Source organism: Vanessa cardui, chromosome Z (assembly GCF_905220365.1).
Source record: "Vanessa cardui chromosome Z, ilVanCard2.1, whole genome shotgun sequence".
NCBI lineage: Eukaryota > Metazoa > Arthropoda > Insecta > Lepidoptera > Nymphalidae > Vanessa > Vanessa cardui.
In genome coordinates, this window is record NC_061154.1 from 2,171,367 (window position 1) to 2,195,027 (window position 23,661).

The 23,661-nt window shown below is 31.4% G+C and overlaps 1 protein-coding gene across 2 annotated transcripts in view; it reads left to right on the forward strand.

The window, feature by feature from the left end:
* LOC124542899 (UNC93-like protein) overlaps positions 1-23,661 on the forward strand; it is an 89,064-nt gene that overhangs the window by 39,783 nt on the left and 25,620 nt on the right. Inside the window, exon 2 of one of the 2 annotated variants that reach the window (XM_047120809.1) lies at positions 9,614-9,695. The exons of the other annotated variant lie outside the window; for it this stretch is intronic. The gene's annotated coding sequence lies outside the window, so the exon portion shown is untranslated. The remainder of the gene's footprint in view (positions 1-9,613; positions 9,696-23,661) is intronic. 2 annotated transcript variants of the gene reach the window in all.

Genomic DNA, 23,661 nt, shown 5'->3' on the forward strand with positions numbered 1-23,661 from the left:
CATGTATATATCTAAAAATATGATTATAATAACAGTTAGGTTGCGTGCTGTGTGCCAACCGTTACCTCGGAGACCACTTAAACATATAATTGATTGCAGGACATCGCAAATTATTACCAGATGAACGCGGAATAAAGCATTGAGAGCCGCGGTGAGAACAGCTGGATTATACACGGCCTTAAGAATCATTAAACTTTGATTAGAAGGGCCATTTACATGCGATAAAGCTATAAGTATATATAACACGAGGTGTTAAGCATGTACTCGATATTAGACATGATGACATTCAAAATATAAGTCTGGTCGTTCACGTTCGTAATAGATTTCTTCGATATTTTTTTGAAATTTCTTTTTTTTTCGCTGTCATGTGTTCTACGTCATACTGACGTCGCCGCGATGATGTGCGATAAAATAATAGTAGCTAAGTAGACTTTTTGTCGCTTCGAAATATATATGTTGGAACAGGATGCCGACCAGTTGGGATCGGGGATTGATCCGACATTTGGAAGACTATGTAAGCGTGCAATGGAGATGTTTACAATATTATACTTAGTATTCATTGATTCAATAATCGTACACCACTAAAATATCAATAATAACTACAGGCACAAGGGACATAATATCTTAGTTCCCAAGGTTGGTGGTGCATTGACGATTTAAGGAATAGTTAATATTTCTTACAGCGTCATTGTCTATGGGCGATGGTGACCACTTACCATCAGGTGGCCCATATGTTCGTCCGCTAACCTATACCATAAAAATAAAAATCGTCTCGATTAAGAGCAAATGTGTTTGCAAGACACGATCGCATTCGAGTCGCTTGTCCAAAACAACGGCCCGCGATGCCATGACACTTACAACTCCATTCGGTGTGACCCGCTCTTAAAAGTAAATCACCCATGAAAGAATATTGCCATCTACAAAATTCATTAATTATGTAAATCAACAACTAAAGTAACCGCGCCCCTTTATATATATTTCGCCATACTCGCAAATGACATATTAGGATAAAACTATTTCTTCGCAATTGTAATCATTGTTGACATGATGCGGAAACAGTGATAAATCCTTGACCTGTATATGTAAATAAAAGTACGTTTTCCTTACAAACGTAAACTAATTATTCATATCGACGTTAATCAGGGAATGAAAATCATGTCATAATGTTTTTTATTATCGTAAATTTGCGTGATAAAGATAAGTTGATGTTTTAATAGTGTTAAACGGTTGCAATATTACATTTCGCTTGTTCTTAGAGAACGGTTCAGTGTATTTTAAAAATAGAAATTTTTACTAAAATAGCACGACCAACTCTTGTCGATCCCAAAGAGAAAAGCGTTACCTGGAATAGGTTTGTTCTTCACCTACACTGTTGAGCCGTTATGTTAATTATTGATAAGATTTGGTCTTTTCTAGAATGAAGGAAGTCAGATAGATTAAAAATATATACATGCGATATTTTATAAATTTATAATTTTATACACTTTTCTATTCGTTCAAAGCAAGTAAGTAATCATCATATCATGAAATATTACTTAACTTGAAGTAAGAAGGGATTACCTATGATAATTTTACAACAACAATATACCAAAGATGACAGATCAGCTGGAAGAGTAAATCGCTTACTATCCATTTTTTTTAATTAATTTCATAATGGCATTAGCTTAAAGATTTCCCGCTCTAGATTTTAATAAAAAGAATGCAAGTAGGAAAATCTGCCTGAAGGTTTCTCTCTTTTCATCACACTATATTTGTCTCACTCATAACGCAAAAACTCAAATATATTATTATAATTTCGAATTGCAAATGAATCCCGCTCAGGTCGTTTTTGTATTCGCACCTCACGTCGAGATGTCCCGAGATATGATTAATTATGATTAATTACAGGATACATGAGGCAATAAATATAATTTCAACAATTCAAAGTGATTTTATATTTCTATGGAATTATGCTTATTTAGATTTTTTACAAAATTAATTTATTTTAATGGCAACATTTTTGCTAGTTCATCATTAAAGATAGGTACTTGATAATTTTATGGCTTTTAAGATTTGCCGTATCCTCTTAATGCTCCCATTAAAATGATCGTATTACTATAACAATAAAAAAAATATTGAAACGAATTGCTAATTGAAGATTAAGGAAAATCGTATAAATAAACAGAGGATTGCTCAGGATTCTGTCTTATATACGCGATAAGTGATTATGACAGGTTTGATTAAAAATAATTACTTTTAACGTTTCTTTATTTACTGTCATTTATCTCATTAAATTAAGATTCAGTGATTGGAGTTTGGTACGATTGAATTTGATGGACGCGGTAATTAGCTGTCATATAAAACAGGCCAAATATTTATCTTAAACATTTATTGTTTCTATATTATTTACTAAGTACATAAAAATCCACATATATTTCGTCGATTAAAAAAATTTTTTTTACTGTCTATAATTATGGACAGATTCGACCGAAATTTATTAATATAGTTTATATACAATTTTTATTCGATTAAATTGTAGATATTTCATATTATATTTTTCGTAATTAAAATTAAATGAGCGGTACAAAAAGAAAATGAAACTGGAAAGGAACCAGGGACGTATAAGTTTGTAGTAAGTAGTAATTTCCTTGAGTTTTACGGTCTTATTTTAACCTCATAGCGTAAACGGCCTATGTTACGCAAATCCCTATACACTTAATGCCTTTTTTCTTTGACTCTCGTAAAACAACTGAAGCTATGAGAGCATTTGACGCCAGTTCGTACATAGATTATAGACTATTAATTTTTCAATTCTGTTAATCACTTTTTCTTATTTAATTGCCAATGAAGATTACTGGCTACTAATAATGTAAAATAGAAGTGAAGATTATCGCTTTCAAATAAAGAAACTATCCAGCTTAAAATAAGCTGAATAGAATAGAAGCTGAAGAGGATACTTATGACGGGAAGACGTTGACAAATTAATGTCACCGTGTACAACTTTGAATAATCAAATAATTCTATGAAAATCAAGTGTTATCGTACATTTTATGCGAATACACTAATTATATTATAATCAACTTCACCTCGACACGTTTCGTGTATCGCGCAAAAAGTAATTATGATCGTCAATAAACAGTACTCCGAGATGAGGCACGCAAAACAAATTACTCAAACCGATCTAGAATTACAGAAGAGATTTTGTTTTATACTATATTGACAAAACAATCCAATCTGATGTTGTGATTGGGCTTTGGACTGTGCCTGACATGCACAACAAAACTGTTGTGTTTCGTTTTATACTGAGAGTGAGCCAGTGTAAAAAAACACTATGACAAAAAAAGTTTAGTTTTTTTTATATTTTACGCCTCGATTCTTAATTTTGAAGATTAAAATTGACTATATTTTTTCTGTATCCTTCAATACGCATAGAGTGTATATAACGCGGTTTTCGTATATTTAAATTTAACTGTAGACAGTAAATTTGGCTATAGATGGGAAGTTGTAATTATGGCGTCATTGATTTAAAAAAAGGTTTCATTCAAATCAATGTTCTTTCAAGATATAAATTAATGGGTATTTTGTTAATATTGGTCACCCGTTTCTTAAGAGATTCTCGTCAGGTTTGACATACAAAAAAGTTCAGTGGATTTGCCGTGAAGACGTATTTACGGATTGAGTTACTTCGCATATAATTTATATATTTGATTGTGAATGCAATTTTTGAAAATTTAATAATAAAAGGCTTATGTCAATGTCAATTGTAGAATCATATTGTTTAAGTATTTACAAATGCTACTATCTCAGTGTTGCCATCATTAAAATACAATTTACCTTCAAATAGCGTTATAAAACTTATACAAATAAACTCCTGACTATTATCAATACAATAAAACGTTGTTTATTTTGTCATTTATGTATCTTAAACATTCTATTATACAATATGAATAAAGGTGTTTATTGATTAAAAATAAAATTTATGTTATAAATACTTGGAAAAATTCAAGACATTATTGTATTATTTTTATTAAATTTCAATAACATTGGATAGTGTAATAGATAGAACACGTATGTAAATACTGATAGTCACGTGATCAGATTTATAAAAAGTACCAATGAGAATTTGAATGCGTTATGCGTAACGGCGTAGGAAACATCGTAAAGAAACATAGAACAGATGAAAATTTGGAACATGTGATCGCGGAAATGAGATTCGATATTTAAATATATTTTTTTAAGTAAATAGTAATTAAAAACGATAAATATTGATTCGATTTTCGTCTGAACTTAATCGTCTTATTAATGAATGGGACATTTATTCTTTTCGCGCTAATGGAGATTCTTCCTTCATTAACTTCATTTGTTTTAAATGAGCGAAATATTGACTAGAACTGGGATTACAGGTTTTGTATATTATTCCACTCTTATTTTTTTATTAAAGGACTGAAAATAGAAAATAAATTTATTAAAAAAATGTTTGACAACAAGGAGGAAGAGGAGTAAAATGATATTCCACTGTTTTACGTTTAACATATTTAGGTATGTATTATAATTTAAATACAAATAATGACATTGAGAATGCTTAATATTTAAAGCAATCACTGTTAATAAATTCCTTACAATGTATAAAATATCTTTAAATATAATAAAAATTGCAACACGGCCTTGTAATCCAGTACAAGAAATGTATTTTGAAAAGTTTAATTGCGCCAATGTACGTACATCTGATCACAATTGTCTGTCAAGTTATTTCCTCACGAGATCCACGCAACAAAGTAAGGAAATTATAGGATGGGTTTAAATGGATCTCTTATTTGTCGCTCTTACACTCGTTGTAAGTTGCATTTGCTTTATCGCAGGAAATGTAATAATTTAGACAGCTATATATACCTCCTCATATATAGTTACAAAGTTCACTCATTATATAAGAAAATTCTTTTTATGTATATAGTTTGGCATTACGCAAACGAGACCCTTGTAGAATCTGGTAGAACTGTATAAAAGTTGTATTAAAAATGTTAAAATCAATGCTACTATATTAATAATTTCACCGACAAAGTTTCAATACGTCTTCCTGTAAAATACTTTAAATATAAGTGTAATATTCGGACATATTTATCAATTACAGTTCACACAATGGGAATTCATGAAAATATATATACTTAATAATAAAAACCGTAAATAACGTTATTCTTGAATAAATGCAGTGCACCAACGTTTTAGGCTCAAAACGATATGAAATATACGAAATAAATACGTGTATACATTTATGACGGCTACAATAAGTTTAAGGAACAAAATGAATAATCATTGAAAATTAAATAATTCGTAATTCCAGCACAAAACGATGATGTTTTTTTATCGAAATGCAGTAAATATAAAAATTCCAGAAACTTGTTTATCAACGGACGCTTAAACACGTTCGTACCTAGCGGAAGCTGTGGCAAGTTATTGTAAACACACATACATCACGTATTTTCTGTCGGTGCTGAGAAGCGGAACTAACTACTGTCATAAATCGTCTAGCTAAGTTTTATCAGCGATGCACAGAGCGTCATGGTTCCATTATGATGCTTGCCTTTCCGCACTCGCAGCCTGCATTTCATTTATTATGGCGTGGATATACGACCACTCGTGCTGGTCTTACTGAAATGTTCTTCGGACGTGACATACTTAACTCAACATCTAACATTCTAATTACGAAAACGTAATAAATTATATATTTTATTTACTGAATAAATTGCTACATAGGTACACATATGAAGTATGTTTCATACTTAATAGTAATATTCACATTGTTTCCTATGTCTTATAAAATACGTTTTTAAATTAATAGTTGTCGGGTTACCTTTGGCTTAGGCTTAGTCTTCTAGTTTTTTCCGTGTCTTGTGTATATCGGGGTTGATTCCATGACGTCATACAACTCGATTTCACCCCCATGGCGTTCTCTTAACGTTCATATTCCTCCTCTAATACTTAAGGTGTAAATGGGATATTATATGTGATTACAAAAATTGGAAAAATAATTTGTATATTTTTATTTTAGTCACGAAAGTCAATGTTTCTGTTTATATTACTCAATTTCAATCATATTTATTTGCCGGTTTTTTGTTTATTATTAATTCTATTGACCATCACGTTCGGTATTTCACGAATGCGTCACGTGACGCCTTTTTTTATTTTCAAAACTATTTCACCAACGACTTAGATTTACAACGTTTTAGTATAATTAAAGTAATTTTTCAAAACGACGTTCGATGTTATTTTTCCGATTACATAGAGAAAATGTGATGAATCAAATGCTACGTGTATATGTTGATGTTATTAACAAAACCGCCGTCATGTAAAAAATTCAATTAATCAGTTTCGTTTGCATATATTTGGCAAAATATCAGAATACAAGTGAGATGTCTGCTAAGTATAACTTTGATTAACAGTCGTTATCGGTCATCTATGCCCACGATGTGTACGGATGACATTCTTGCTTATTGATTGGTTTAAATCCGAAGCGCACCTGGGCCCAAGTGCGTCGCAGCGGGTTGATGGCTTGAGCGAATACGTTACATCTAACGAATCTTCTAAATGGATGATGTAATGCAAAAAATTAACATTTAAATCCGGTTTAGGTTCTCATTGCTTTACAATTCGGCTACGACCTTGACAAACGTCGCAAGCCAAGAACCGACCTCATCGCAGTCGATCCTACGATTTTATAATTATTCCATTTATTCATACACGTGAACACTTATCAGTTTCTTATTGGCTTTATTTTGCTCATGCGATTTTTTGCTCGTGTAACTATGGCGTTTTTTGGGTTTGATTTTATTTAACAGGTGTATGATATTGAAATGAATATTTGTGACTACATTAATCTTAAAACTATATTCAGATTATAACGTGTGCCAAGACTTTGTTGTATTGTCTTTAAAGGTGACGGGTTTGTTTGTTGTTTATTTTAATAGAGATTTTGTGAGGGTTACTGGAAGTTATAGCATCCATTTATATTCAGCGTACTTCGCTATTTTTCAGTGTCAGTTGTGTCAGATTTACTTCCCAAAAACAATTGGATCTCATAATACGCGAGTTCTTGCAAATTCCCTCCAACCTCCAGCTCTTCCAGCTCTTATGCAGTAAGTAAGAGAAGTCTTAAATTGTTAGATACACTTTTATTTTAGCCAGTGTCGTATAATAAATTGCCTAAATACTATTTTAGGAACATTGCGTCGTTTAAACGTGAGTCGGCTGAAAAATTTTTCGCGATCGACTTCAATGCCTGAATTTCGAAACGAGTGACGAATTTCGAATTTGTCTATTACAAAATATAGCTTCTCACCTTCATAGGAGTGAATTAAATGAATTATAAAAAAAATAGTAAATATATAAATTAGAAATCGTGACTTATCTTAGAAAAAAAAAGTATTTTTGAATTATTACACATACTAAATGTGTAAATATTTATTTAAAATTGCTTAACAATTGTTGATGTTACAACATAATGTAATATTGACAAATAAATGCATTCTCAAAAAAAGACACGAATTACCTAATTTAAACTCAAATCGCGATAATTATAATAAAACATCGAAAAGAGCTTCGTATGTTGTTTTATTCGTAATAACTAGTACGGGCTCACATGCACTTGGGACATTTTACTTTCACGATCATTTATTTTTGAATGCATCTGAAATTTAAACGTAGAATCTTATTGTTTGATAGAGTTTGAAAAACGAATGCCATTCGAATATTTATACAAACTAGGATATATTTGTGATTCAACGTGTATCTGTCATTATTTAACACTTATTAATATTATCGGAAATTGGAAATAAGCCAGGTCCATCCGTCTCCTACGCCACGGTCATACAATAAACTTGCATGTTGAATTACAATAACTATAGCTATCTTTGTTTACAAAACTCGCTATGTATTTAGTATTTAAAAAAGTATCACTTCCTTATGTTTTACATAAGAATTAACATTGAGGATAAAGTTACTGTAATAAATTGTATCGTGGAAAATAATTGAATTAGCAAAACTATCTAGACGAAAAAGAAATAAGAAATAATTGTACTTATGTATATATTGGATATAAATAATATTTTGTATAATTAATATTCTATTTTTTTGCTATAATAATTTGCAATATTGTTATTTAATTAAATTAATTTTTAGATTTTTGCAATACTAATAATGATAATACTTAGTTTGCAATACTAAGAATGATAATACTTATTTATAAGTATATTATTATTTTTATAAGTATAATTATATACGCAGCTAAGATTTAGGTCTGTTATTTTTTGAAAAACAATTGAATTAGAGAATATTTCTATATTAAAAAATTATGCACTGGAACAACATTCAACACTTCACTTCACGAAAACTTCACAAAATCGAGCAAAACCGTATTTATTTCTATTTTTTTATTATTGTAAATTATTTTTAAGTATAGTATCGTATAGTCATACATTGAATGGTAACGACGACAAAATGTTACCTACTACTTTAATTTATATTATCACACGAGTGACTGTGTGTCTTTATTGATAATAAAGTTCTAAAACCTTACGCGGCAAGCGTTATAACCTTTTAAACATATTTGTATAATCGCTTAGGCCAACGTTTCGATCCGTTCTAAATACAATGAATATTCAATATTAAATGGTATTTACACGCGTTGACTGGTCCACAAAGCGAGTCATTGGCACAGACATTGAGTTAGACTGTTGAAATAAAACAGTGCGAAACGACAGTCCTGTTTCCTTTGCAACAAAATCTACAATTTATACTGTAAAGGTAAAAATTATGATTAATTTTTTTGTTGAAATTTGTAACATTGAACTATTTCTTTAGGAAATCTCGTATTTTCCGGTTTTTAATTCTATTGATATTTAAACTTATATTATGTAATATGTATTAATTTTTCTTGATCATAAAGGGCTGAAGAGGATATTGAACTTTACATGATCTTATTAAATTGTGTTTATAACCGATTTGGTTATGAGAAATGATGTTATTTCCGTCATTGATCACGTCTGTTTATATGGATATTAACAGTTTTGTTGCATCTAAATTTAACATAATATTAAAGAATTAATTAAAACAACTTACTTCACTATATATATACTATATTAGAAGCTCATCCAAAATATATGTCGAGATCAAGTCTTATTAAATATGTAATTACAAATTTATATTATAAAATATCACATTATTTCGTATAATGCGTTCTTATGTTTACCGTCCGCGTCGCCTCAATAAATTCATATATAAGCGGGCTCGGCTCGGTAAATGCTAATTAATTCAAAGTTATTTCGTCCGCACTATAAGAGCATTTTAATATGCAAAATAAAACGGGACTTAAGAATGAGGAAAAAATAAAAAAAAAAGAACGACGTCAGTAAGTATTATTAAAAGCCATATTACAATGTAATAATTATTATCTAACATCAACTGGCAAAAAATATTATAACTTTTTACATATTATTAATAACATTTTGTAATCAATGTTTCTTGTTGCTAAGCGTTGCGATTGTCACATTTGCGAGCGATTGTGTAAGGTGCGTTGCGGTTGCTTTGCGCTGCGTTGCGTTGCGTTGCGTTGCGTAGCACTTATAGTTTGGTCTCGTTGTAGCGCGAGGGCTGGCCTGCCACTCGCCCGGACCCGTCGCGACCCAGCGGCGATTCTACGTAGCGACGATAACTGCAAACACGTAGTATGTATTGACTGTTTTTAATAACAATCAACGGTGTTATACTTCATAACATATTATTCACAATTCATAACATTATATCACAATTGTAATTAGTTATAATATAATGACAAATTACAAAGGAACTTTTATGAAAAAAAAAAAACTAAAAAGTTTGTATACGTTAAATAAAAACGAAAAATAGATAATTGAAGTTCATGCTGGCAATTTTTTATTTTTTTTTTAATAAAGAATTATCAAAAACAGAACGGAAAACAATTAAATCTTAACAGTAAATGTATTCTAAGTGTAATATATTCGCTGCACTCAAAACCCGTCTCAGATAATCTCGCTCGTTCTAACTGTTTTGTTAATGGTTTCTGTAACCAGTTATCCTTTATTAGTGAAATTTAAATTGGACGAAAACCACATAACCGGTAGCCTGCAACCGAATGAACGTGAGGCAAGGCCGAGCTCTCACTGGGGACAGCGACCTTGAACAAAATGTATACGCAATTGATATACAACATCGAAAATATCATTTTCAAATCTCAATCGATATTCAAATATAAATATGATCAGACCTATCTTTGCTATTTCTCTAGCATTCTTTTTTTTTTTTAATTTATTTCAACCAATCAGCGCGCGACATGTTCTTATCTGCCAGTTCACAATTCGACAGCTTCCCATCGATAGATCACAATATAGCGAAAAATAATTCGTTAAATTGCAAACATATTTCTCGGTTCACAATATTTCGACAGATTACGATCTGTCTCGTCAGATTGTAATCTAACGAATTTTGTAGTCTTACGGTGACATAGATAAAAACCTCTTTACCAAGAGACGGTTCGTGTTGGTATTACTTAAAAAAATTCAACCCTATGTAAATTTTCTCACGAAATATCCAAACGAAGAAACAACCCAATTACAACGAAGAAACGACGGCTGCTTAAAATTTTATACGAAATAAGAAATTAACAAATAAATGCAAATGTTGTTGTTGTTGTTGTTTTATTTTCGAATGTTATAAATATATTTCATAATTAATTTGAATTTGGAATTCTAAGTACAATGACTCTTTAAATTATTCTGTTATTTTTATTTATCAGCAATTTGGAAATAAATATAATTTTAATACGTAGATAAAAATAATACAAATGCATAAGTGTATTAATATTGTAGGTAATACGTATTAAGTAAGTAATCCTTAGCACAAAAAACAAATGTGTATAAAAAATATCTTCAACGTCTGTATGCCGTTTATCATTAAATTAAAAAAAAAAACATTTAATGGTGATTGTTGGGATTAACGATCATTAAAATTGCGGCTGGACCACCATCGTATTTTGCATACAGCGTGTTACACAACAGAATAAAGCTAACCACTCAGCAAATGCTATATCTGACTATATTGAAACATAATTATAATCCAGCAAAATCACGAAGTTATGTTTTCACTCATATGAGCCTGATTTACCTTGGCTACGTCAAATAGCAATACTCCCATGTAGTAATTGCTTATAACGGAACGCGACGGAAGGTCAAGATGAATGAACTGTTATATGGACTGATAGACAGATAGGTACCTACGTTCATCGTTTAATAAACATTGACACATTCGAGCTCAATGTTACGTTTAATGGATTTCATGATCATATGACGACATATTATTACGTACTCATGTATTTTATACGGTATCACTCCGTACCAAGTTACGACGAATACAATAATTATTAAACGAGTTTCAAGTATTTTGAGAAGCTTCATAAAATTGAAAGAGCTTAATGAGGAGACTTAAAAACATTTACAGAAACATCATATACTTTAGCTCTTTCGACGACCTCCTTGGTCGAGTGGTGTGTTCGCCGGTTTTCATGGGTACGACACTTCGAGTCGATGCAGATTATCATTAGTTTTCTATGTTGTCTTGGGTCTGGGTGTTTTTGGTACCGTCGTTACTTCTGATTTTCCATACATTGGGATTAGAGTAATGTATGTGATGTTGTATCATATTGATTTTAAATATACTGTAATCTCTAACGAATTTCATAACATGGTGTATTTAAATAAAGTGCAACGTACGTCCTTTTAGACATTTAGCCCGGTGTCGTGGTACAGACTAAGATGGTTACGGATAAAAGAAAGAAAAGTTGATCGGACTCCGTTTAATGATTTTATTTCTATCAATATTTTACACCTTAGATATGTTTACGGTTTAACACGCTAACTTCAGTGGGTTTTTAATTCATTCATAAATAATATGTTGAATAATTTCTGGGTTTTGTGTTTATATTATAGGAATGTAGTTAATTTTTGTGAATGTATTGATATATATTTTGTTTTTTTCGGACTTTTATCGGTAGAATTCGCTTCGAAACCGGTAACGCTTGAACACTAAAAAGTAATTGTAAAAGTCTATTTAAATAAAGAAAATGATTATTTTTATTGATATAACTTATAATGAATATACAAGGTATCAAATATCAGACATAATTTTTTTTAAAGATTTTTGTTAAAGATCTGAATCGTCGAATTTCAAATGTAATGGACGACAGCCTTAAAGACAGTGTATTAGCAATTTGAAGCCTTATACGAGAGTCGCGTTCACACTTGCGCTGCATCGTGATTGGCATATTATACGAGCGAGCGTTAATCGTTAAACGACATGCATCGTTGAATTTTAAATCTTTAGTTAAACCTAATTTATTGTTTTCATTAACAATTTATAATTGTTAACAAAGGAACACACTCACACACACACAGATTGAAATTAGAATTCATAAGAGATTTTTTTTTCATCTTATTATATGTAGATAATTTAGATGTAGAAGGAATTTTGAATATGGAATACAGCTTAGAGTGTGCACGAAAAAAATAGACTTAAACAGTGCACTATAACACGTTTTTTCAATAATATAATTAAATTATTGATATGATGACATTTTTACACGACTTTTTATTATTTCGAATACATACACAACACTTTAGTCTCTTTGTCGTCGTTAAAACCGTATTCACTGTATATCAAAATTAACATCATTACACAGAATAAAACAAAGTCGCTTACCGCTGTAGTAGTGTGTATGCTTAGATCTTTAAAATTACACAACGGATTTTGAAGCGATTTCTAATAGATAGATTGATTCAAGAGGAAGGTCTATATGTATAATACATGCACGATATAGTACAGAATGAATGAAAAACAGTGAACATTTTAAGACAATCTGCAGTATATTTAGTATCAGCATTGCAATCGTGCGAATCCAGGCGGGTTACTAGTAAGTAATTGACGAATTACACTTGTATAATCAAGTCTTCCAAACATTTAACAATAGAATCAATGAATGAGTTTTAAAAATCACAATTCCATTTTTAAATAAGCAATTATTTTTTTTAAATTTATTTATTTATATGAAACAACATCACATACATTTCTCTGATACCAATGTACGTAGCTGAAGCACTTGTGTTATGGAAATCAGAAGTAACGATGGTACCACATACACCTAGACCCAAGACAACATAGAAAACTGATGGTAATCTACATTGACTCGGCCGGGAATCGAACCCGGGACCTCAGAGTGGCGTACCCATGAAAACCAATGGACACACCACTCGACCATGGAGGTCGTCAAACTTATCAAATACGACATTGCTAATATAAATTTAATTTATCATTTGTCACCTGTTGACAAGAGTAGTTATCACTCGATCGCTGATAACGATCTAGTTATCAAGTGTCTGCTAAATATTGGCCGGATAAATTACCATCATGATAATATTTGCCATTTAATATGTAGTTCGGTAAACAAATTGTGTTAATGTTTTATCAAATATAACACGTTCATTTTTAAACTAAAAACAAATAGGCTTTGATAGAATTATATTATGAATCAAAAAATATACCTACCAAAGAGACTACACGTGTTTTTTTTTTCAATGAATTTTCATGTAATAAATTAATATAAATATGGTAATTGTTTAAAGGAATTTAATTTTGTCTTTATATAAATGATGTTTCAGTACGCTTATTAATTTATTTATGCAAGTTCATTTATGCCTGAATAACAACTAATTTATAAAACCAAATCTGAACAGTGCTATCCCAGGCTTGAACCAACAACATTGAATTTTTTTATAGGTGTTCTAATCACTAAATCGCTGGGTAATATTTTCATCTCAGCTCATAAATTTAGCAATATTTTGTTTAGAAATATTAAGATGACCAAATCTCCGTCGAATAACGCGTTAAGTACGCAGCTCGATATGTATGAAGTATTTATAACGTTCAAACAGAGACCATAACACACCCATTTCATGGATAATACATGTATGACTCGTACAAATGTTTGTCAATTATAAATATGTGTTTTAATAAAAAACAATATTTATTCAAATAACACATAATAAATTGTCCAATACAATGCGATGAACGTTTTGAAATAAGAATTAAAATGAACATGTGACAGTTATATGTTATATATAAACGTTGAGAGGAAAACCTTTTAAAAAAGTGTAACTGTTCACCAATATCTTCGCTATATAACAAAAAGCGAGCTATCTTTAAAAATGTTGTATACGTATAGTAAAATTGGATTTTCTGTTTATAACATTAAAATAACGTACGTATCGTACTAAAATAAACTTACATATACCAAAACTTTTTTTTTTTTAATTTTTGACTGTCATCTGTCTGTCTGTATGTTCCGGATAATCACTGGAACGACTGGACCGATTTAGACTAGCAGGTAGCTGGTGTTGTAAGGAGTAACTTACGCTGTTTTTCTGATAGAACTATAATAAAGTCACGCTAAAAAATACTGTCCAGTACTGCGCGCAGCCCCCCCGTATGACACCACAGCGCCGTCACATCGGGTGTCTCCCAACTACGACTTAATATAAAAAGCTGAAGAATTAATAAGTTAGTTAAGGCGTAAGATATTTAAGGCGGTGAAGGAAAACATCGTGAAGAAACCAGCATGTGTCTAATTTCATTGAAATTCTGCCACATTTGCATTCCACCAACCCGCAATGGAACAGCGTGGTGGAATATGTTCCAAGCTTTCTCCTTAATGGGAGAGGAGGCAATTAGCCCAGCAGTGGGAAATTTACAGACTGTTACTTTACTTTACTGCGAACTGAATAATAACTCTTTCAACAAATTTAAACGGGCACGATTTGTAGACACTTAGTAAATAAGAAAAAAAACTATTCCAGGTACGAGACGCACAAAATATTTATAGCTCACATTTCCCCATACATAAATATCTATTTATCGTTTCTCACAAGACGTTCGACACTCATTTCGTAATATTTGCGTGATTCGACGAAACGGGCTGCGGAAATTACCACAATTAAAAAAAAAACAATGGAAGAGTCATCTGGTCGTTCAATTGCTCGCTAAGATGTCCATTCGTTATAAAGATACGAGTTATAAAACAATTATTTATCTCAGTAAAATAATAGACTGTATTTACACGTCTATATACACGGTCAAAGATGAGAAACGCGTCGAAAACATAAACATATTTAGCTCTGAGTACATTAGTAAAGTACTGTGACGGATACCAAGTTAACTAAATAATAAATAAACGGTTAATAAAATTGTTCCGATTCTTTTACTTCTCTTGTAGTGAGACTTTGTCTAGTTTTAAATAAACTAAGAATCCATGTCAGACTTCAGCTGTTAGCTGTATGCATCTGTACTTTTGGCATTTTTGGGTGCAAATGCCTTAGAATTTTATCAAGTTTTCTGTCTTGTAATACGTTGTATATAATTATTTAACTTAACACTATCCAGTATGGTGAAATATACATGAAAGCTAAGTATTATTATGACAACCTCCATGGTCGAGTAGTGTGTACATCGACTTTCATCGGTTTCACGTCACTCTCACGTCCCGGATTCGATTCCTGGCCGTATCTATGTCGAAAAAGTTCATTACTTTTTTATTTTGTCTCATGTCTGGGTGCTTGAGGTACCGTTGTTACTTCTGATTTTCCATAACACAAGTGCTTTAAAAAACAGCGCTTTTCCCGATTTTAACATTTGCGCTCTTTATTTAAAACGAAGCAAAATTAAAAATACACGTTACAGTTGATTTATATGAACGTTTTGTTTTACTATTAACGTCTTTTTAATTTTTATAAGTCCATGGGGTATTTCAAAGGTTGTATTTATTGGACATAATGTGCACCTCTGTAGTGGTGATCGTTATATGCAAATACATTATGATAAAACAGGATACATAGACTGTAAGAAATAAACGAAGCCATGAACTAAATTATTCGAACTAATTAAAACACTCGTTATCAATGTTAAAACGAATACCAATTACGCGTACGATTAAATTTATTCAGTATATATCAAAGTATATTTACCGTGACATTCTGGAAAATTCGATTGTTGTTTATGAAAATTAAAATTTGTGGTCACCCTACATAGGTTAAGCGAGAGGTCCTCTACAAGGGAAGACCATTTCAAATGTTCTAAGATTAGATATCCTCGTCTGATTAAATAATGCGTAAATTAATCTAATTATGAACTACCGTTTGGCTTGGTAGCGTTTTATAGAATTTGATGGTGTCAATGGTAGATATTGGTGTAATCAGTATGACGCTAAGTTTACATAACTAGCAACCTTCAGAATCAGGCTTCAGAATTTGTTTATTCACGACATCACATAAGAAACTTCTAATATTGTCAGCAATTCTTTACTATACAAAAATATTCCTCTCGAATCACTCTATCTATTAAAAAAAACCGCATCAAAATCCATTGAGTAATTTTTAAGATCCATGCATACATAGACACAGACAGCGGTAAGCGACTTTGTTTTATACTATGTAAAGAATTACTCCGGTATATAAAATGATTCTAGACAATTGAATCGTATTTTAGAGTTAAGCAAAAAAAGTGTACCGCTATTACGATACGTGTTCGAAAAAGTTCATTTGTCATAACAATAGTATCTATATTCTATACTGTCTTTATCGAAATCATAATACGCAACGAAAAGAAAAAAAAAACATGACATTTTCGTAAGATAATATTTAAATATATTTTTGTAATGAATTAAATAGTTGAATGATAAATAGACGAAAGCAACATTAACCTGATTTCTATGATTAATATCTTATTATTATATTAACATTTCTCAAGCCTCAGCATTATAATATAAAACCTACTTTGTAACGCGACATGACACATACATATATATTTAGTTAATAAAAATACTATCTAATTATTGAGACAGGTAATACGACTAAATAAAAATGATTGAAAACACACAAACAACAGACATGTGACACGTCACACATAATTTGGTCATGTAAATTAGTTCAAACCGAGCGAAAAGTGAAAATGCAACGATTATTGAACACGTCTACGCGCATGCAATAATAATACAGACGAGAGAACAATGCCTCGTCACGTGCTCGCGTAAGACACGACAGTCGCGCGACACTTATATAAAACAAGATTTTTCAAGCATTTTGTTTACTTATAGAGAGACAGCTGTAATACTATCAGTATTGCGCTATTATAAATATTCTACATCACATTAGAAACACCTAAAATAATCAGAGTTTCTTTTCTATATTATCCATGTATTATGTACAAAAACCTTCCTCTCGAATCACTCTATGTATCAAAAAAAGCTACATCAAAATCCGTTGCGTAATTTTAAAGATATAAGCATACATAGAACATACAGCGGTAAGCGACTTTGTTTTTGATTTGACATTGTTATTGATTTGACATTCGAAAAAAGGGGACAGAATTAGTCAACTAATCATCAATATCACTTATGCGTAAAGCCGTTTTATAATTACTTATAATTTTATCAAATCGACTTTGCTGTCATTTGTCAACGTCAGCAATGTTGGCGCCAAAAATTCAAAATGGCGGATGCCGTTGCCATAGTGACTACGAATGTTTGTTGAAAAAAAAAAGTTACCGGTTTTTGTCTGTTAATAGATCTTTTATAACAGCTCTTTAATAATTGTGGTTTAACGCACGTCTAAGATGATTCTCGCTCGCTTATGTATATTCATCAGTGTTCTTAACGTCAGAGTATACGTCACGCAAGCCGCGTCAGTAACCTAATTAGAAACAGATGAATAAACTTTAAATTGTGTCCTTTATAACACCGTGCGCTATATATAAGTGTATATAGTAAATGAGAATTCAATTTAATCTATATTAATATTATAAATGTGAAAGTTACCTGTAATGTTCACATACCTATATGAATGTAAGATCGTTTTACAAGTTACATATAAATACATATTATATTTAAATATCCACTCGCCGTGCATACACACCGTCTTCACCCGCGCCCAAATCATATATTTTATATTCCCGCGCTTTCCGCGATGTGTGTCACTCGAGGGGACAGATACATAAATACACAGATAATATATATATCCATATACAATATAAGTCCAATAATATTTATTATATTGTTACAGATACTGTGTACACTACATTACCCTCTATCACTTTTCACGACCAAACCGCTGAAATGATAAATTTTGATATGAAATAAACTTGAACTCCGAGTAAGGACATAGACTGCCGTTTTTTCCTAATACATCAATCAACGCCCTAAAACGCGACCAAGCCGCGGGCAATTATTGCTATTGTATATTTTAAAAATATAACAATAAAGGATATAAAAGCGGAATAAAATTGATTTAATTAATAACCAGACTATTACGATATTTACACCTATAAAGAATTTCGAATGTTACCCACATCAAAAAATAATTTTAAACGTTTAGTGAAAATCGGATGAGGTAATATTTACAATAAATAGAATTAAATATTAGGTTATGTAAGATTTAGATACATTTCCGTGCTTCGAAAACGGAACTCTTCTAGTCCTGCGTCTGATCTGTTCCCGGACGTATCGAATGGCGGTCATCGCGTTTTTGTTCTTAATGACGTATGGTTGTGTTTTGACGATAATAGACACATATACAAACCATGTATAGATTTATGACGCACCGACTTTAATAAAATTACAACGAGTACCGTGTTCGCATACTAATATATATTAATGACGATCGGATAAATTCTTAGGTGAGATCTGAACTATAACAGATATATTCATTAATGATAAAATAATTGAATGAGTAATGAACTTACCTAAAAAAAAACTATACAATACACTTTATGTAATAATTTCATTATGTATATTAACAATACATTTCGGCATACCAACATCACATTGAAATCCGGGTACGAATCATAACATTGGTAGAAAGAACAAACACAAAGTTAATATCTAGCTTAATAGAAATAACTTTAATAATAAAATGAAACGATAGGTTTCTGACTGTTTCTTTACCAAATACAAATATGTAAACAATTACAACGACAAAAAATCCTCGTGAGTTGGGTCACTGATTCTGCTTAGGTCAGGGTATTTCTTTTGCAAACCAATGATAGTATTTAATTTTAAAACATATATAACAACTATGTAAGTGTAATGCTTTGTACCAACATTTAAGTTCCTCTTCCGAGCCAAAGCCTCTTAGATCTAAACGAAGTTGACAATCTCGGAAACAAAGCGGTACTCCATAAACTATTAACCAGTGGCGCTGCACGTTACAACCGAGATAGACCGCAGTTAAAATTTACATTAGCATTGTTACTTACTTGGTCAAGACACTAAACAACGTGGTACCAATTTTTATTTGATTTTTTAAATCAAATATTTATTCATATGGAACCTTTAACGGAGCGAATAATAGAACATCATTATGCTTTTTCACGACGGGGATATGGCAGAATATCATTCGACGCGTGCCCGATATCTGATGCGATACAATTATAAATTAAAAAAAATTAATGTCATAATTTTTGAATTTTTGTTCCATTTTGTTGGCAGTCCATAGCGCCTTCCAAATATGAAAATTTGTTTCCTGATAATGTTTGCTAAAATGAAATACATGACCTAGACGTTCACGTGCAGACTAGTATGTGCGCTCTCTCTTTATCAATATTTAAATCGTTAAGTATAAAATTAAACGTCATATTGGTATTCGCGTCACGTATGCGCTTAAAAAGGAAAATTCAGAGACAACCTTGTCGATCACGACACGATATAAATTCAAGACGACATTTTCACGTATCGGTTCATTAATATTTTATTAGTATAAAAAATATTGTTTATTATAATTGATTGAATGTGTTGTGTAAGGTCGCTAATTAGGAAAAATGTTACTAATAATTTTAAGTTCTCTTAATTGTATGGAAATAAGGATTATGTAAACTTTATAGAGCGTTCTCACTGAAACTCTACAAGCTGGCACACCAAAATACTTGTAAATACTAAAAGTTTGCTGTTTAGCTCAAAAATATATGATGGTAGGTACCCAGACGGACTTGAACAAAGCCTTACCACTTACTGTACATAAATGATGTTTAAGTTCGAAAAAACTAATTCCTACAAATAAGTGATCGGTTCTATTTTCAAATTCGAAATCCAAAAGAAAGCAATCTCAATCTACAAATCGGAAGCGGACGAGAATTTAAGTTAAACACTAGTATGATATAATGCGCACTTTCAGTATTATATCGTCAGGTTATCCACGCAAAGACAAATGTGAGCGCACTTCAATATTGAACTTTATTATTATAGATAAATAATTCAAATTGGCTCAGCATGTAACAACAATCGCATGTCGTTCGAATTCTGTATGAAAAGACTTAAACATTAACAGTTGAAATAAAAATAATAAATTATATAACGAAGCGATTGTGCAAATAATAATTTATTTTTTCCTATTACTATTGCTTATGGAATTACTTATAATTATAAAATAGCATATTTTATTATTATCTATCCTAAAATACGTCTTAATCCATTGACTTAAAAACGAAAATCGCTTAGATGAAGCATTTTTACTTATGCGTTAGCGCTATCATATGTTATTAAAATTGAAGTAACGTCGTATTCACATTTATATGGTAAATAAAGCAATATGTTTATAAATAAAATAGGTCATTACTCGTAGTGTACAGTATATTTAAATATATACAAATAATGTTCGGTGGCTAAGTTATTGATATTTTAACCATCAATTTATAAAGTAATTCGATTAATTTCATTAACATAGTTATCTAAGGTTATTGAACTGTAGTAAAAGAACTATCGAGTGTCTTGCCAGTTCTTCTTAATGGAATCTATATTTAAAAAGAAAAAAATCATGTTGATAAATTGAGTAAAAACTTTTTTAATCAAAAAAAAATCCAATATTTCCCATACAATAATGATGTCTGTTCAAGAAAATCTAATGTTGAAACACTTCACTTTATTTGCATTTTATTAACACAGCACAAAATAAATTCGCTTACCGCTGTCTGTCTGTCCGGATTTTGATAACGTTTTTTTATAGATAGAATGATTCAAGGGGAAGGTTTTTGTATGTAATACATAGACAATATAGCAAAGAAACAAGAAAAAATCTGTAATATGTTTAGTATCAGCATTGCACTCGTGTGAAGCCGGGGCTGGTCGCTAGCTTTAAGATGAATATCATATATTTTTCATACTTTCATCTATTTTATATGGACATTGTGATAAATGCATTTACATTTAAAACATTCATCTCCTTTACATGATTGAACACAAATTACTTTTATATACTGATTAAAATTTGTAGACTTTCACAAATACTTTACGGACGCAATAAATACTAATATCCGACTTACATCGAAAAATTAACAAGATTAATTAATATTATGGATACATTTTATATGGTCATAATTTAGCCTGACCATAACCTTTGATAAATGAAGTATGGGGATAACACATCATGAGAGTCAGTTAAAGTGTTTTGAACTGAGGTTGTTGACATCAAACGTAAATACGCCGTTTCTCTGTAATCGGTTAAAAAGAAAATGTTTATTTGTTCATAAGTAAGAGTTTATGAACCAATTAAAATTCATATAAAAAATAGTTTCACTGGTTTCATCTAAAAAAGTCGAGCGCCACCGGGGCGAGTTGCTAATAAACTACAAATTAAAGTAATTTCCAACTGGGCGAGTCTGGCCGCGCTCTCTTGATGGAAACTAGATTAACTAGATCCGAGCGTAAACTGCATTAAGATACAGAAAGTAATTCAGATAAAAATAAACGGATTCGTATTCACGGCGCATAGTAAAGTTGGGTATATAAATAGGCGCTTAGAAGCTTTATCGCGCTGTGATCAGATGTTGCTAGGGTTAGTGTTCGAATTCACCGCAATCTTGTGTTTTATATCAGGTTTTATTATTTATTTTTGCCAGACTTTAACTTATACTTAATAACTAATTATATAATCCTATGTGTACATTTAAATAATCTACCATTTTTCAACACGATAATGTTATATACATACCTTTATGTTGTATATTTTTTTACAAAAAAACTTATCTCATATTTTTAAATATATGCACGTCGTTATTCAAAATTGTTCTTTACTCGGAATTTATATATCTATGTATCTAAATAATCCTCCTTCCTCGATTCGGTTAGTCTAGAAGAATTTTAAATATTAACATACGCACCCTATATTTGTACGGTATACAACAACAACAACAACAGACTGTAAATTCCCACTGTTGGGCTAAAGGCCTCCTCTCCCTTTAAGGAGAAGGTATGGAACATATTCCACCACGCTGTTCCAATGCGGGTTAGTGGAATACACACGTGACAGAATTTCTATGAAATTTGTCACATGCAGGTTTCCTCACGATGTTTTCCTTCACCGCTGAGCACGAGATGAATTATAAAGGCAAATTAAGCACATGAATCAGCGGTGCTTGTCTGGGTTTGAACCCGCAATCATCGGTTACGATGCACGCGTTCTAACCACTATGCCATCTCGACTCACGGCTTGTACGGTATACAGAGATTGTTTGTTGACCTCTCCAATGTAAATCTATATTAATATTATAAATGCGACAGTAACTCTGCTACCACATTACGGCTACAATGCTGAATATAATGCAGATTCATTGAGTTCCGGGGATCTAAATAGGGATTCTTATGTATTAATCTCGAAAGCTAATTAGTCAATTATATAATATAGAAACGGAGATTCAGATGATATTATGTATTAAATACTATTATACAGCTTCTCACATGTGGAATGCTGATACTAAATATACTACAGAATATTTCTTGCCTCTTTACTATAGTGTCCATTCTTATTATATACATCTATATTTATATCAATATTATATGAACCTTCCTCTCGAATCACTCTATGTATTAAAAACATCGCATCAAAATCCGTTTCATAATTTTAAAGATCTAAGCTTTTACAAGCACTTTTGAATCGTCATTTAACAATTAAGTGAAGCTACCACCGGTTCGGTCTTACTCTTTTTTAACATTTAAAATATACAGTCATGTTAGTTATATACAATGACATATGTATGTAATAAAACCTGCCTGGAAGTCAACAGGTATTAACTCCACGCTTGTTTATCATCTATAAAATCATCTATCGAATAATATGCCTTTTTTACCAATCTATTTTTTTACAAATGACAAAAGTAAGCGACTCTGTTATTTACTATGTAATGATAATGATTATCTGCGAAGCACCCAGCGCTAAGCGTTTATGAACCCCTGCAACCTAGGTTCGAAGAGTCTGTTTATATTAACGCAGTACCACATTCACCAACTCTGAGATCTAAGATTAATATGACATACAACAACAACAACAACAACAACAGCCTATAAATTTCCCACTGTTGCGCTAAGGCCTCCCCTTCCTTTTTGAGGAGTAGGTTTGGTATAAGTTCCACTACGCTGAAATTAGACATATGCATGTTTCCTCACGATGTTTTCCTTCACCGCCGAGCACGACATGAATTACAAATACAAATTAAGCACATGAAAATTCAGCGGTAATTGTCTGGGTTTGAACCCGCAATCATCGGTTAAGATGCACGCTGTCTAACCACTGGGCCATCTGTGCTCTTACT